Below are 17193 nucleotides of genomic sequence, written 5' to 3' on the forward strand. Positions count from 1 at the left end.
TTTGTTAATATAAAGGAATCACACAAAAGGAGGAAGCCAAGAATGCCCCCACTGGGAAAAAATGCAATCACAGGGGCTGGGGACATGGCTCAGCTGGGAAGTGCTCGCCTCCCAGGCGAGAGGACCTGAATCTGATCCCTAGACCACCCATAAGAAAAGCTGTGTGGGACTGTGTGCACTTGTCACCCCAGCGCCGGGGAAGCAGAGACAGTGGGATCCCTGGGGCTCACTGCGCAGCCAATCTTGCCTACTTGACAAGCGTATCACCAGTGAGAAATACTGTTTAAAAAAAAATAAAACAGTGGCTGGCATCTGAAGAATGACACCTAAGATCATACTCTGGCCTCCACACCCTGCGTGCACAGCCATGCACACATAAACACACGCAAGGGTGAGCCTATGTTTTGTCTCATGGGCTACACGTGAGTCTGAAATGCAAAGGGCAAGTTCACAGTGAGAAAGTTCTACTTTGAGCTCCTTTCTGGCAGATGTGCTGAGGTCCCCTGAAGTAATCACTGATACACCACCAAACCTTTTGTTCCCACACAGCCTGGCAGCTTATCTCAGATCATCATGTCCTGGATAGACATGGTTTTTGTCCTTGGCTAGATGATTCAATTTGTCAATATTCTTCGTGCCCAGTGTATTCAAACCAGTTAACACTTCAATGCTAGGTGGAAGTTGTGAAAACGTTATTTACCCACCTCAAGGCATTAGGGTTACCGCTTGTCGATGGGTCCCTGAAGGGCTGGAGAAGGCTGCCAGCGTGGTCCAGGCACTGGGCTCTGCCAACACCAGGAAGATGTTGGGAGAAGAGCTTGCTTTCTCTCAGACTGTCTGGAATGAATGACCCATGAAGGAGTCAGAACGGAAGATGCTTTCCTGCTGGTACCCTGCCCCAGCACCCTCAAAGTCACACCATAACGCGGCTTTCAGTGCCTTGGTATCTTGGTGTCACCTGGATGCCTTTACTCCCTAGATACATGGAATTAGTTCCACATACCTTCCCTCGCAATTAGCATATTAATGTGGCAGATGGATAAAGATGGGAAGCTGGCTGCGTGAGCGCTCTGGCTGCCTCTTTGAGGGCTCCAGAGTAGCCTCTCTCTCTCTCTCTCTCTCTCTCTCTCTCTCTCTCTCTCTCTCTCTCTCTCTCTCTCCTCAGCACATTGCCACCACAATGATACACAGACCCAAAACCATAGAAGGCACCACCTCTATGACCTCCTCCTTCCTCCTGAAGGGAACGGAGAGCTTTGGTGGATGGTGTGATCTATTCAAGTGAGGCTCAGTGGTCCCAGGGACTGATAGACTGATTGAAAGAAACGATTTAGAAATTTTATTAAAATAGTTTTTTTGCATATATGGTATGTGTGTGTGTGTGTGTGTGTGTGTATTCCCATGTGTAGTTATATGCACTTGGACAGTGTGTGGAGTTCAGAGGTTGGTATCTTCCATGATTGTCTCTCACCACAGGTGCTGAGACAAGGTCTTTCATTTGAACCCAGAACTAACTGATTTGGCAAGTTAAGCTAGCTAGCTTGCTCCGGGAACCCACGTGTTTTGTCTTCCAAGTGCTGGGATTGCTGGTGGCTTCCATGTTCTTGACATTTAAGTGGAGGCTGGGGATCGGAATTCTGGTTCTCAGAGCAAGGGCTTTACTCATTTAGCTAAAGGTATGTAACCTTTGAGGGTGGAGACAGGCAGACCTGGCATTCACTGACCATCCAGCCTAGCTGATATGTGCTTCAGGAAGGCACCTGCCGTCCTCCTTCAGACACACACTTATGTGTTTGGATGTCTTGCCTGTATATATGCCTATATACCACATGTGACTCTAGTGCACCTAGAGGCCAGAAAACAGCTCAGATCCCCTGGCACTGGAGTTAGAGACAATTACGAGCCACCATGTGGGTGCTGGGAGTCAAATCTAGGTCCTCTGAAAGAGTAGATGGTATTCTTAATCACTGAGTCATCTGTCCAGTTCCCTTCCCACACACATAATTTTGTAAAAAGTGCATGTCCATCTGTTGGAGTGGTAGGCGATCAACTCTTCCTGCTTTTCCAGAGACGTTCCTTTTTTTTTTTTTTTTTTTTTGCACTGTGTTTCCTGCAGCTTTGCACTTCCTTAGTTCCAGGCTGTCAGTCACCTCCAAGTGAATCCCAGTACAAACTACAGGATATTTGGTCACAGTGGTGACAGATTTGGGGGAACAGGAAGCTGCTCTGGGAGGTAAATGATTTCAGCTGCTGTTGGAGCCGCTGTCAGCTCTGTGGGCTGAGAGTCTTCAGGGCCATGCTGATAACGCCTGTGAGAAAAGTGGGGGAGTAAGAGTAGTGATTGGGAAACAGGATGCTGGTGCAGCAGTGAGGCTGTGCGTTGTGTCTGTAACTCTTCATGCACAGCTCTGAGGAGATGCTTGAGATGCTCCGGGGCTCAGGATGGGTTTCTGAGTTCGAGAGTGGGAAGGAGAATCTAGATGGCAAACAGATACATTTGACATTTTTAGATATAGCTCTCCCTCTATTTTTCACTTTGTGTGAGTGTGTGTGTGTGTGTGTGTGTGCGCGCGCGCGCGTGTGTGTTGGCAGGGGATGCCATGTGCATACTTCCATGTGTCTGTGGAGAGCAGATGGTAACTTTGTGGAGTTGGTTCTCTCCTTCCACTGTGTGGGTCCTGGGGATCGAACTCAAGTCATTAGATTTACCTGCAGAGACCTGGGAAATGATCTCACCAGCCCTAACTTTCTCCTTTTGTAGGCTAGATTTTCGTGGATGTTCCCTTGATCTTTGTCATTCACTATATGGTATCGGATAATTCATTTTTACCTCTTTAACTCGTATTCACCACACACACAGAAGGGAAATAGTGGCAAACTTGCTGTGATGTACTTAGGGTTAAGATATGTATAACACAAAGGAAACATTCAGTAATTGCTAGTTAATGTTGTTGCTGCTGTTATCAATATACTATTCTTATTGTTAATTACTATATAGGGGTAGGGTTGTTAAACTATTGAAATAAAAATACAGGACACCAGTTTAAATGTGAATTATTTTTAGATTTATTTTCTTATTTTATTCGTTTGAGTGTTTTGCCTGCATAGTTGTCTCCATGTCATGTGTATGCCTGGTGCCTACGGAGGTCAGAAGGAGGTATCACTTCCTCTGGGACTGGAGTTAGAGACAGTTGTGAGCTGCCATGAGGGTTCCAGAAATCTAGCCCTGGCCCTCTGTAAAAGCAACAAGTGCTCTTAACTGCCGAGGCATCTCTTCAGTCCTTAAAGAAATATTTTGGACAAGTAATAGTTTGTTTTTATTTAGACAGGGTCTTACTATCCTATTCAAACCATGACATTCAGATGAGAGTGTGCAGCGTCTGAGTTTCAGCTTCTGGGCTTCTCCTTCAGAGGGTGACCAGTCACACCCATCTGCCTGTGACTGTCCTGGTTTACCCTAAACGTCCTATGTTGTGCAGATGTCCAAAAACCCCAGTCCTGGCTATCCTAGAATTCACTATGTATACCAGAATGGCCTCGAACTTGTGATGATCCTTCTGCCTTCTGAGTTCTGGGATTACAACTATGTGCCAGCATGCTGAGATTAACTGTAACAATGGACCAGGGCATACTTATACTAATTACCTGAAGTTCAAATTCCCCTTTGCACTCCACATTTTATCTGGCAACCTTACACTGCTATAATCAACCATCCGGTTAACAGGGGTTTTTGGACATCTGCACAACACAGGACGTTTAGGGTAAACCAGGACAGTCACAAGCAGATGGGTGTGACTGGCCACCCTCTGAAGAGGAAGCCCAGAAGCTGAAACTCAGGCGCTGCACACTCTCATGTGAATGTCATGGTTTGAATATATATGTAAAGGGATTTCTCAGATTGTTTTTAGCCTGTTCATAAGTTCCTGGTTAAGAATATGGGCTCTGAGACACCATCTGGGTATGTCAAGTTTGAATTGCTAAGGTTTAGAGTGCTGCTGATCTGATATGACAGGGGCAGTTGTGTAGTTGATGAGAAAAACAGCTATATCAGGTCACCATAAGAAACACATTTACACGTTGTATCTGACCTAAGACACACAAAGTATGTTTTCTTTACTCATCATTTGGTGTCTTCCCAAGGTCTTTCCATGAGTAGGCACTCTATGATGTGTGACAATTAGTTTTTATTTTATTTTTCAATTGTAGTATCAATTTAGATGAAGGCTGGGAAGGGCTCACAATCTAGATTCCTCCCAGAGGCTTACTGCCATTCAATTACCTTTACAATTTTTATTTTCTACTAGAACCTTATGCAAGGTATTTTGGATGTATTCACTCTAAATCCCCACCCCCTGCCAGTACCTCTCAGATTCAGTCCTACATCTTTACCCCTCTCATTTTTCTTGTCCTCTTAAAAAAAAATAACCCATGGGATCCAATTCGTACTGCCCATATACTCCTGGGTACGGAGCCGTCCACTAAATCATGGTCAACCCACCAGTAGCCACGTCCCTAAATAAAGCTGACTTCTCCATCCTCCTGAAGCCTCCACGTGTCCATAACTCCTCAGTTAGCAGTGGGGGCTCACGAACCCCTGTGCCTTCCATGTCAGAAGGTTTGCTGGCTTGAGCACGTGTAAGCGGCCATAGCAACGGAGAGCTCGTGAGTGAAGCGATCTTGTTGGAAGAAACTACTCGGATACTCCTTGACTTCTGGGTCTTAAAAATCTTTCTCTTCTGCCCTGGTCACTGATCCTTGGAGAGGGGCATGATGTCTCGTTTGTGGTTGGCACTGTCTCCGCACTTTGAGGAGTTCCAGGTGTCTGCATTCACCACCATTCACTGACCTTCTCTGCTGAGGTCCGAGAGCTGTGCTCATTTTAGGGTAGAGAGATACAGACTTAGAAGACGGTTGGATGCTGTGTCCGTTTAGCAGAATGATAGGAGGTGGTTCACCCCCTGGGGCTCCTGAGCTTGACAGCCATGGGTCTCAGCCAGATTCACAATACCAGGCATGTGTTTCTCATGTCAAGCAGGGCTTAAGTTCAGTTTAGAAAGCATTTGGTCACTCCCACATCCCTTTACCATTTATTCTGACCTCCTGCCCAGACTCCAAGATCAAACTTGATGGGCATTTCTCTTTTAAGTGTGCTTTTGTTGAGTTTGTACTCAGCACTCAACTGAGCTACGCTAGGAATGAGAACTGGAATTTTATGCTTTCGTTTAGTTTCTTTGTGTGTCGTGAGCTGAGTTACACAACCACACTAACAGTACAACCATCACACTCAAGGCTGGGATAACTAGTGCTGAGTCAGAGTTATGTATACTGTAAGGTCACGGGTAGCAATGCTAAGCCCAGAGGCTCTGTCAAAAGAGGTCATTGACCAGGGGGGTCTAAGTTGGCTTGCTGAAGAACATGTGTTATTTTTTCTCTCTCTCAAACCCAACCCTTATCAGCACTTTCTGAGAAGATTCAACCAGGGGAAGGCTTGAACTTCCTGTCTGGATCTCTTTAGTAGAGTTGTTCCCCTGGACTCGGGAGCCAACTAATGGGGAGAGAAACCTAAACTCTGGGAAAACACAGGAATTTCCAGGAGATGGAAGGCTTTCACCACAACATAAGAATTGGGATTTTGAGACAAGCCTACGTAGATCACAGAGGCTTGAGAGATTCTAGATGATGTTTTTAAAGAAATAAAGGTATTTAGGGGATCTTAGATGTTAATTCAAAGAAGGTTTCTGATGTCTTATAGAGGTTTGTATGGTACAAGACGCAAAGGCCAAGTAACTTTACCAGCAGTGTTGCCTGTAGTCCATGACTTCTCCCCTTGGCTTTCTCTACAGTCCTCGGTCTGGGACTTGGCCTAGCTGAGGTGCTTAGGCGGAGCTGTAGGACATACTGTTCTGGCATTTGGCATCTGGCTCCTAAACTGGTGAGGTTTATGCCTTGCGTTTATGGGTCATCTTCTGGTTGACCCCTGAACTGCAACCCCAGGTATAACCGGTTAGTAGTGCTTTTTTTTTTCCCCCAGTCACTCTTGAGGCAGGCCTACTGTCTTGTTTGTTTATAGGAATCTGAAAAGCCGGTTTAAAATGTAGATTTGAAGGAAGACAACCTACCTTTGCTCCTTGAACTACTTTTGAGGAAATACAGTTTCCAGATGAGTGAGAAAATGTAAAGTCTCAAGTGAAGGGAACATTTAATAGGTTTAAACTGGAGGCAGGAGCCTTACCAGAAGGTTCAGGGGACCTAAAGGTACTTTGGACAGACAGAGCTTCTTTTGAGACCATGGACATCAAAGGACACATGAAATAGTAGATGACCAACCAGCTAGGAGGATCTACTCTAATACATCAATAAAGAGATTAACAAAATGCTGAACAGGGACCTTGGTCTCCATAGCTGCGTCTGCTGGCTCCGGCCTCACTCTCTGTTTCCACTGGAAGACTTGCCTTGGGTAATCTTGCTTGATTTCCTTTTGCTCTTCGGGAACAACTGTTAGCTGTCCTTGTACAGTTTTTATGTGCAAACCTATAGAATAGTGGCCTCCATTTTCCTTGAGCACAAGCAAGTTTTGACTCCTGGGGGCAGAGGAGGGCAAACCTGTATTTGCTTTGGATGGGACTAAGTCTGGAATGGCCACATGCTGGCACTGGGTCTGCTGTACTTTTTTTTTTTTTAAAAAGGTATGCTCTATAGATGAAATCACTGGGTAGATGTTGATTTAGCTGGCTTCATTATTCGCGTTGTGAATTCCCAGGGGGCCTGGGCTGTTTCCCATTAATAACAAGAATTTTTATTTTAAAGACTAACTAACCTCCAGTTAGGTTCTCACTGTGAACAAGCAGAGACACATTTTATGCTGCATCTCCTGGAATATCTCTGATAAAATTGGGAGATGGGTGCTGAGGCTTCTTAAATAAGAAACGGTAGCGGGCAGAGCCTTGGCTTGAACTCGATCTATTCCATTTGAAAGTTGGTGCTCTTGACAGTCAGGTGGAGACATTAGGAATCCTTTCCCACCCATTCTCCACACTTGCCTCAAGTGAGCTCTTATTGTCAGCTAAGAAGCTATCGTCTGGCCTCCTTCTAGCATGCGAGGGGTGTGTTGACTCCTGCTCCATCTCTGGATCATAGGGTCCCCATCAGAGCACCAGGAACGGCCAAGCATCTTGAGTCTAAAGACACTGTCAAGTGTAGGCCTCTCTAGGTCAAAGTTGTGGTAATAAACAATGCAAACAGGAGTGACCATCAGAGGAAACCCACTGAAACAAACAAAAATCCAAATGAAAAAAAAGATGTGTGTGTGTGTGTGTGTGTGTGTGTGTGTGTGTAGGCAGTATTGTGACTTTCTAGAGATTTCTAATGTAGCTGCAGCTTTTAGTCTCATGTATTTAAGAAACTGTGTTTTTCTCCTCAAAACAACTCAAGGCCTCATGTTCCTGTTAGGCTAGAAGTTCAATCCCATGTGGTCCTCAAGAGTTTCTTTCTCTCTAATGAAGGGGATCTGCAGTAGAGTCTCAGGACTTGGGAGGGTCCTAGGAAAAGGACTATCAGTGTGCCTTGACTTTAAAGATGTCCATTAATCCAGATCACCTGGTAGGTTTCCTACTCTCCTGCATTTTGAGTTCAATGGAATCAAGAAAGTCACTGTCAAAGCAGAGACCTCCATCGCCATTCTTGGCTCACGTTGTACCAACTCTGTGGAACTGTCAGTCCGGTTGGGCTTCTGCTCTCATTCTCTCCAAAGGTCTCTTATCTTCTCTCTTGGTCTCCAGGACCTTCTTCGTCATTTGAGACTTTCTTTTCTAGGTTCCTTTAGAGCCATTTCACCATCTGCTCCCATCTCTTCAGGACTCCTGACATACTGTCCTCCTTAGGGCGAGGCCAAGAGTTGCAAGCCCAAATGGGTGTGGAGGTTAGATGGGCATGAGCCACACAGTTGGTAGGAGCTCAGTGGACTAGTGAACGTCTTGTTTGTCTAGAGGGGGCTATAAGTTCTGCCTTACCCCACCCATGCTGCTTTGTGTTGTTGGATCTTCTAATTTTTCAAGAAGGATCCAGATTTCTTTTTCTGAGTAATCTCCCATGGGTCAAATGCTGGTTCAAATATTTAAATTATTCTAGGGAGTCCAAAATGAAATAGCCACAAGCTAACAGTTTCCATTACCAGTGTAAGCATTTGAAGACAAAGTCGAGAGAAGACTCACTTCTACAGTTACTTGGTCAAGAAAGCACAGAGCTTGGTATTTGAATACATAGGAGGGAAAGAGATAAACAATGCTAGAAAGGAAAACACTAGGTGGATTTCTCTAGGGTTCTACTGTGTCAGAAAGGAAGATGTTTTAGCATTTGCTTTTTTCAATTTGCTTTGGGACTAACAAGTTAGCTTACTTTTGATCCAACTTGTTCATCAAGTCCTGTTCTTGAGTGATCTCATAGAATGGACAGAGAAGGAAAGGATACCTATTGGGTGCTGAGGTCGACATTATGCCTTTCATGGTTGGGGTAAAGTTTGTGGGGTTTGTTTGGCTTAATCTCAGGTTTTGCTGCAAGCTTTTGTTCATCTGTTCTTTGGAGAACACTACCAACTCTGGAGAGATGTTTCTCAGGTACGGGAAACAGACAAGAATGAATATAGTCAGTAGCTGCTATTAATAATACAAGCACTTGATTTGGCTAAAAAGGACACATCTCTTATAAATACCAGATTAAACGGAGAAGGGACTTGCTTGGACTTGCATGGAAAAAGAAACATTTTTCTTTTCTCCCATGGTATGCTTCATAACTGTCATGACCACCAACTCAACAGACGTCATGGCAACTTGGTTTCTTTCCATTTTTCATATCTGCCTCTTGTCATGCTGGCTTTATTCCCAGGGTCCTTACGATGGCCTGTGTCCTACTTAGCATTGTCAACTTGATACATGCTAAAATCAGCAGAGTGAAGTTTCAGCTGATTAACCGTCTTTGTCACATTGGTCTGTAGTCATGCCTGTGGGAGGATTGTCTTGATTGTTAATTTGATGCAGTGGTCCTAGGCCACTGTGGACACCACCATCACTAGGTAGGTGGTCCTGGGCTATGTAAGAAAGCAAGCTAAGCATATGCCTGTGAGGAAGCCAGAGAGAGAGAAGGAGAAAGACGGAAGGAAGAGAGAGAGAGAGAGAAAGAGAGAGAGAGAGAGAGAGAGAGAGAGAGAGAGAGAGAGAGAGAGAGGAAAAAACAAGCAATGTTCATTCATAGTTTCTGTTTCAAGCTTTTGATTGAGTTTCTGTCCTGACCTCCCTCAGTGATGAACTGTGTCCTGAATGTATAAGCCAAATATATCTGTTTCTCCCCTAAATTGCTTTTGACTAGAGTGCTTTATCACTGCAGCAGAAAGGAAACCAGAGCATCCTGGAAGCCCCTTCCTTCCTATCCAACCCATCAGACCTCATGATGGTGTTTTCTTACCAGTCAGACAAACCTTTAGCATTCTGATCTCCCAACCAATTGCTTAGATTAGGGAATTGCTGGTTTGATTGGCCAAGCCTAAGTCAACATTAGTTCTCCTCTGTACGCTCTCCTATCACAGCCTGGAACCGAATCAGCTCTCTTCAAAGCAAGTTGACTGAGGGTTGGAGGCTCCAGAGTAAAGTTACAATGCTGATAAGCACAAAAGGATGTCTGGATATTGGGTGGAAAACACCAAGTGCCTATGGCAAGCTCTTACTCAGAGTGGACAATGTATAATTTCACCTCTAACTCTAATCACGTTGGATCCTCTTTGGAATTCCTAACTAATGTTTTGATGGAAAATAATGTTAACGTTGAGTAGTAGAAATGGGGCTTTTGGAAGTCAAATGTGAGGGAGAAAGTTGAATACTGCGGAGATGAGAGCAATAACTCAACAAGTGCCCACATCTTGTCTAAACAATACAGTTAAATGCTCCATGAAGGGGAGAATAGTGTCTCATCCTGCTTAGTTTTGCTCATAAATTAAGAACATCAGAAACAAAGCAGTCTGAATCACTGAGAAGTTCATGATGCAAAAACAATACCAGAACACTGTGCCCAAACCCAATCAGACATGGTTTGAAATTGTATGATGTTATCAAATTATCAGTTATTCCAAACATCATCTTTTCAATGGGACTAATGGAATATTTGGGCTTGGTTGTTGTGAAGCACAACTATACTATAGAAGGATCTTGGCACAGTCTGCAATCAAACACTGGGATTTATTTATCTAATTTTGGTCATTTGGAATAAGGTCTTGCATATAATACACACTGTACCACCGAGCTGTGTCTCCAGTTCTTATAGTACCATTACATTATGAACCTTTTCTATTATCATAGTTTATTCCTTCAACAAATCTGTAAGGAAAATGCTACCATAGACTCCATTTTACCTATAAAAAAGAAGGCTAGAGCATCTAACCTTCCCAACCAGTATCATATGTAAGGAAAGGGTGGAGATGGAATTTAAGCCCAGTTTTTCCTGACTCCAAAAGTCATTTCCCTAATTGCCATTCCATTCTCCCTTTCTGTCCTTTAACATACTAGCTGAGAAGATGTGAGGTCACCAAAGCCCTGGGTTCCTGTTTCTGTGTGGGTGGGTGAGGCCAACCACTGGGAATGTGGGAAGAAACCAGAGAAGCCCTTGCCTTCTGTAGTCTGTTTATCTTTTCCCACACAGTGCAGCTCTGAAGAGTCCTAATACAAAGACTTGGCTAATAAATGCCACCAGAGGTGTAGAATTAGCCTACTCTTTAGCTAGCTAGACTAGGGTCCCTGAGAAGTGCTCTGGTCTCAAATAGGTAGGGAGATGGGTGTGTGGTTCATCTTAAAGCTATGATTGATAATAAGGGCCGCACTCATGTACCCTCTTCTCTGTAGCCATGGGTAGTCGGTGGGGGATTTTATTCAGCATGTGTAGGTCATCCGCGTGATTTCAGGACACTGTTCAAGGCATCTCAGACACACCAGGTTTTCTTGTGTGATCCTCACAAGCGACCACATAGGTCAGATGCTGTTACCATTATCACCCCCACTATTGCAGACAAGGGAATCAAAGCACAGCAAGATGAAGAATCTTGCCACAGTGTTACCCAGATGGCCAGTGGTTGGTCTAAGGTTGGAACTCAACCTGCTTGGTCTCAGAAAGTAAACCTATCTACGAAGGATCCAAGATGCCACTGGCAAGTCCTGAATTGCTAAATAACACTTAACTTTTCTTCTGCTTGTAAAACTTAAAATTATATGACCCCTGCCTAATGGGGTCATATTATTCAGCCCCCAATATTTGAAAGGAGTCTCTGTTTTTAAATTAACTTGATTGTCTTATCTGATGAATGTTGGTCCCTTTCACTGATCTATAAATTCCATGGTGTTGTAAATTCTGCCTGTAAACTTCAGGAACTATTTATATTTTTCAGTTTTTTTTTTGGTGTGTGTTTGTGTGTATGTTTATGTTTGTATAGTGTATGTATGCGTGTTTTCTTCACTTGCTCTCCACCTTATTTTTTTTATTGTAGAAACTTTAGAATTTTAATTATAAACTAGGTTTTCAATGGGAAGGACAGACACTCACATATCACAGAATAAATAGTATAAATACTTCTCCACCTTATTTTTGGGACAGGTTCTTACCCTGAACCTAAAGCTCGCTGATTTGCCTAGGCTGGCTGTCCAGAGAGTTTCTGACCTCTGCCTGTCTCCAACTCCCCAGTGCTGGGATGTGCTGCTGTACCCAGCTCTTCGAAGGGGCCTTAGAGAGCCAACCTCAGGCCTTTATGTCTGCGTGGGAGGTCCTTTCCTGACCGAGCTCTCTCCCTAGCCCCAGCTGTTATGTTTTTATGCGATGGCTTTACCGGATTTGAGGGTAAAACTTGTGTCCAGTGATAAACCGAGCCTGGACATTTTGGAATAAAGCCTTTAGACACATCTCTGGATACAGAACATTAGCTTAGCGTCCACCTGGGGACTGGCTCTCGGTAGTTGGGATCACTGTCACGGGAAATGTGGTCTTTTCTTCCACATGTGTTTCTGAACTGGTCTGCTCTGTTGGCCGCGTGTCAGTGTGCGCTCAACACCTCTTCCACCGGTTCACACTTGACCGTCCTCTCGGTCTGAGGCCCCGTTCCTCCAGCAGCATCCTGCTCCTAAAAACCCTTGCCCAGAGTGGTTCCTGTCATTTCTCACCAGAGCCCATCTGTGTTTAGGAGGAGTATCCAAGAGTTAGACATGGTTTTCTCAGAGTAAAGTGTTGAGTGTAGCACTTAGCCAAGGTTCCCCTCCCCCTCCCCCGGAAAGGACAAAGAGAAGAAGCTGGAGGAAGTGCGTACATTTCTGTGTGAAACTGAGAAGACATCCTGTTCCACTCTTGCCCTCATAAACATTAAACTTTTTTTTTATGGTGACATTTTTAGCCCATTCTGAAATGTATTGATTTCCCCTCCCCCTGTGAATCACTGCCCATTTCTCCTTCCTATGGTAAAAACACATATTAAATATCAATGTGATAATAATTTAAAAAAATGTATGTGCATGCGTGGGCGGGCAGATGGGAACGTGAGGGGAATGTTTTTACAAACTCTCAGAAGGGAAATAGCTTTTTTACAGATTCCCACACCATCAATCAACTCCTCACATCCCCAACCTACTGAGACAAAACCAAATCATCACTTCTGGTTTGAAAACTAGAAGAAAAAAGTATCAAAGTTCTGGAGATGTCCCGCCATTTGCGGGCTATGTATGTATTTATGTTTATATATTGATATATATTAGCAGTTTGCCATGGGGAGGGAGTCAGGCTGCTGTTCCTACTTTGGGCAGTAGAGGGCAGATGTTTCCTCTCCTGTCTGGTTGATATTACCCAGGCAACAACATTATGTTTATGCAAACAGCCTTTGACATAATAGCTTTGAAACAGCTGAAAATTGAATTGTGCCTTCAGGCCAAACATCTAGACCACCGCCTTTGTCAGATTCCTCAGCTGCAGTAAATTGCGCTCACCCTTGGCTCTGAGAGCTACGTTCCCCTGGATTCCAGGCCCAAGATAACTTTGCCTTAGTAGAAAGACAAACGCTATTTCCTCCCCGCAAATGCTCCTTAGGTTTTTACCTCCAACTCTCATCTGAGGGGCTGGAAATTGCTGCGTGCATTTCTCCAGCCAACCGAAGAAAGAAAATAAAAAGAGAAGTCGAGACCGACACCAAATCCTTCGAATTCTAGAAGCGCTGTGGGTTTCCGCAGCTTTTCAGCGTTTCCACTTGATCTAATTAGGACTTCGCCTCCCGAAATAAATACCTAATAAAGAATGAACCTATTAACAGACTAAATTTACTACACACCCATTTGTGCGAGCCCTCTGCGAGTTCTCTTGAAGCGGTAATGCAGATGAAATTGCACGTTGTTTGACTGGGTAATGGTCTCCCGCTGTAAGACGGATGGTAGAAAATAAAGGCAGGGTGGGGGGAAGCGGGTCGCTTTATTGAATTCTACCAATGATAATGGTGTCACCTGAAATAACTGTCGGAAAAGTGCTGAAATGGGGGAGAAACGGCAGCATCCATAGCCAAAGTGCAATTGGGGAGCAGTTGATTTTCTTGGAAGTAATCTTACTGTTTTGCATTCGTTGTCCTGGTATGGGGGTAATGGAAGGGAGATTTAAAAATACCTTATTTTTAATTAAGGTTTTGTGTGTATGTGTGTGTGTGTGTGTGTGTGTGTGTGTGTATATATATATATATATATATATATATATATATATATATATATATATGAGTACAGGTTCTTGCAGAGACCAGTGCTATCTAGAGTTACAGATGGTTGCGAGCCTCCTTACCCTGGGTGCTGGGAACTGATCTGTGATCCTTTGCAACTATGCAGTTTTTGTTGTTGTTGTTGTGGAATATTGTTTTTATTTTTTCAAATTTAACTCTGTATTGGTTCTTTGTGGATTTCACATCATACACATCACATCTTGATCCCACTCATCTCCCAGTCCCTTCCTATCTGCCCTTGACACTTGCAACCCCACCCCCAGGATAAAACAAGATAAAATTTAGAAGAAAAGAGAGAAAAAAAAGAAAGGAAAAGTCTCATCGTAGAAGCTGTAGTGTTGATACAGTGAGTCACACAGTCCTTTAGTTCATATAGTGTTACTTAGGGTGCTCATTGCATTGAATCATTGGTCTGGTTTGAGGTCTTTGGTTTTTGCTGCATCATTAATACTGGGCCCTCACAGGGGTTCCTCTTGGCTATCCTGCTGTCCTGTGTCATGGAGATCCTGTAACTTTCGGTCTGCTGAATATTTGATCTAGAGCATTTTCAATATTTTTAAAGAGCTGATTCGTATTTTGATTTTATAACCATCAGTGCCAAAATGCTCCTTTGCATTAATACTTAGCACAAAAAGCCAGAGATGGGTGGAAATTCTGCCCAACCCCAGTTGTTGCCTGTGATACTAAAACACCACGATCAAGGCAACTTAAGGAAGAAAGAGTTTACTTTGACTTGTGGTTCAGGAGAGTGAATCCATAATGGCAGGGTAGAGACAGCAGGCAGTGTGGTGGCTGGAGTAGGCTGCTCAGAGCTCAGATCTGATACTAGCAGCACAAAACAGAGAGTGAACTAGAAGAGACACAAGTCTTTAAACTCTCAAAGCCTGCCCCTAGTGATGTGCTTTCTCCAGCAAAGCCATTTTCCCCAAACCTCACAAAAAGTGCTACTAAATGAAAGCTAAATATTTAAACACACAGCTTATGAGCACATTCTCATCAAGCCACCACAAACTCAAGCAACAATTTAAAAACTTAAACAGTCTAACACAAGCCAACCCAAAGAAATATTGATTTGATACTTACATGCTAAGGAATGCCAGTAGGAAAATGTTACATCTTTGTTTTCTGTGATAAATCATTATTTTTCTATAAGCCCAGGAAAATGTACACAGTCAAACACAGCAATTCATAACATCCCATGGTCTCAAATCTGGAGTTTAGGCAGATTACACTGGTATGATGTGATGAGAGCGTGTGCAGCACACAGTGTGTATGCTCTGTGTTTGATAAAGTCAACGCAGCAATGATGCCTCATGACATAATGTAGAAATACATGGCGGGAAATATCCAGGATTCACAACACATTTTATTTTAAATTAATGTTTTGGTCACAGATTTAAAAAACTTTTTACCAACTAAAAATTTTTAAAACTATTTTGTGTGTATGTGTGTAGGTGTGATGTGTTGGGGCCAGGGGTGCCTGTGTGGAAGACAGAGAACAATTGGAACCAATATGTTCTCTCCTTACACCATATGGGTCCTGGGATGGAACCCACTCAGGCTTGCCAGCAATGCCTCTCCCCGCTGAGCCATCTCACCAGCCCTGCTATCAATTATTTTTGGGACTCACAGTGGGATCACAACTCACAGTTTCAATAACTAAGCCTTTCAGAGTTAATTTTAAAATATAATTTTTATAAAGAGAGAGGGCTGACATGAAGGGTCAGTGGGCAAAGGCGCCCGCCACCAAGCATAGAGAAGTGAGTTGGATCCTTAGAACCCACGTGGCAGGAGGAGAGAATGGACTTCTGTGAGTAGTCCTCGGACTCCTGCATGTTCGTTATGGCATGTCCTAAAAAATAAATGAATGTCAATAAAGGAGAGACGGTTTGGAGGATGGCTTAGTTGGTACAGCATTGCCGAAAGCATGAATACCTCAGTTAATTATTGTAGAACCCAGGTTAAAAAAAATGGCTATGGTGGTGGGTGACTGTACTTCCAGGCTGGGAAGGTAGATACAGGAAGAACTCTGGGTCTACACTGATGGGTTCCAGGTTCGGTGAGAGACTCTGCCTCAAAAATGGAGGAGGAAAGCGATGAGGGAGACGTCTAATAACAGCCTGTGTCACTCACGCACTTCCATATACACATGAGCACTTACATAGACTCACAAAAGCTGAGTTTTAAAGAATAATTTTTATGCTTTATTTTTTATTTTTTAAATTGTCTTTATTGAGCTATATATTTTTCTCCCCTCCCCTCCCCTTCAACCCTCTCCCATGATCCCTATGCTCCCAATTTCAACTCAGGAGATCTTGTCTTTTTCTACTTCCCATATAGATTAGATCTATGTATGTCTTTCTTAGGGTCTTCATTGTTGTCTAGGTTCTCCGGGGTTGTGAATTGTAGGCTGGTTTTCTTTGCCTTATGTCTAAAAGCCACTTAGAAGTGAGAACATATTATATTCGTCTTTCTGGGTCTGGGCTACCTCTCTCAATATGATATTTTCTACATCCATCCATTTACCCTCAAATTTCAAGATGTTATTTTTCCCACTGTGTAGTACTCCATTGTGTAAATGTACCACATTTTCCTTATCCATTCTTCAGTTGAGGAACATTTAGGTTGTTTCCAGTTTTGGGTTATTACAAATAATGCTGCTATGAACATAGTTGAGCACATGACCTTGTGGTATGATTGAGCATTCTTTGGGTATATAACCAAAAGTGGTATTGCTGGGTCTTGAGGAAGGTGGTTTCCTAATTTTCTGAGAAATTGCCATACTGATATCCAAACGGCTGTACCAGTTTGTATTCCCACCAGCAATACAGGAGTGTTCCCTTTTCCTCACAGCCTCTCCAGTGTAAGTTGTCATCAGCGTTTTTTATCTTGGCCATTCCTACAGGTGTAAGAGGGAATCTCAGAGTTGTTTTGATTTGCATTTCTCTGATGGCTAAGGATGTTGAGCATTTCCTTAAGTGTCTTTCGGCCATTTTAGATTCCTCTGTTGAGAATTTTCTGTTTATGTCTGTACACCATTTTTATTGGATTATTTGTTCTTTTGATGACCAATTTCTTGAGTTTTTTATATATTTTGATGTGGGGTTGGTGAAGATCTTTTCCCATTCTGTAGACTGACATTTAGTCTTGTTGATTTTGTCCGTTGTGTTACAGAAGCTTCTCAGTTTCAGGAGGTCCCATTTATTAATTGTTTCTCTCAGTGTCTGTGCTACTGGGGTTATATTTAGGAAGTGGCCTCCTGTGCCCATGTGTTCAAGTGTACTTCCCACTTTCTCTTCTGTGAGGTTCAATGTGGTTGGTTTTATGTTGAGATCTTTGATCCATTTGGACTTGAGTTTTGTGCACGGGGATAGATATGGATCTATTTTCATTCTTCTACATATTGATATCCAGTTATGCCA

This window comes from Microtus pennsylvanicus, chromosome 11 (genome assembly GCF_037038515.1).
Source record: "Microtus pennsylvanicus isolate mMicPen1 chromosome 11, mMicPen1.hap1, whole genome shotgun sequence".
In the NCBI taxonomy this organism is placed as follows: domain Eukaryota; kingdom Metazoa; phylum Chordata; class Mammalia; order Rodentia; family Cricetidae; genus Microtus; species Microtus pennsylvanicus.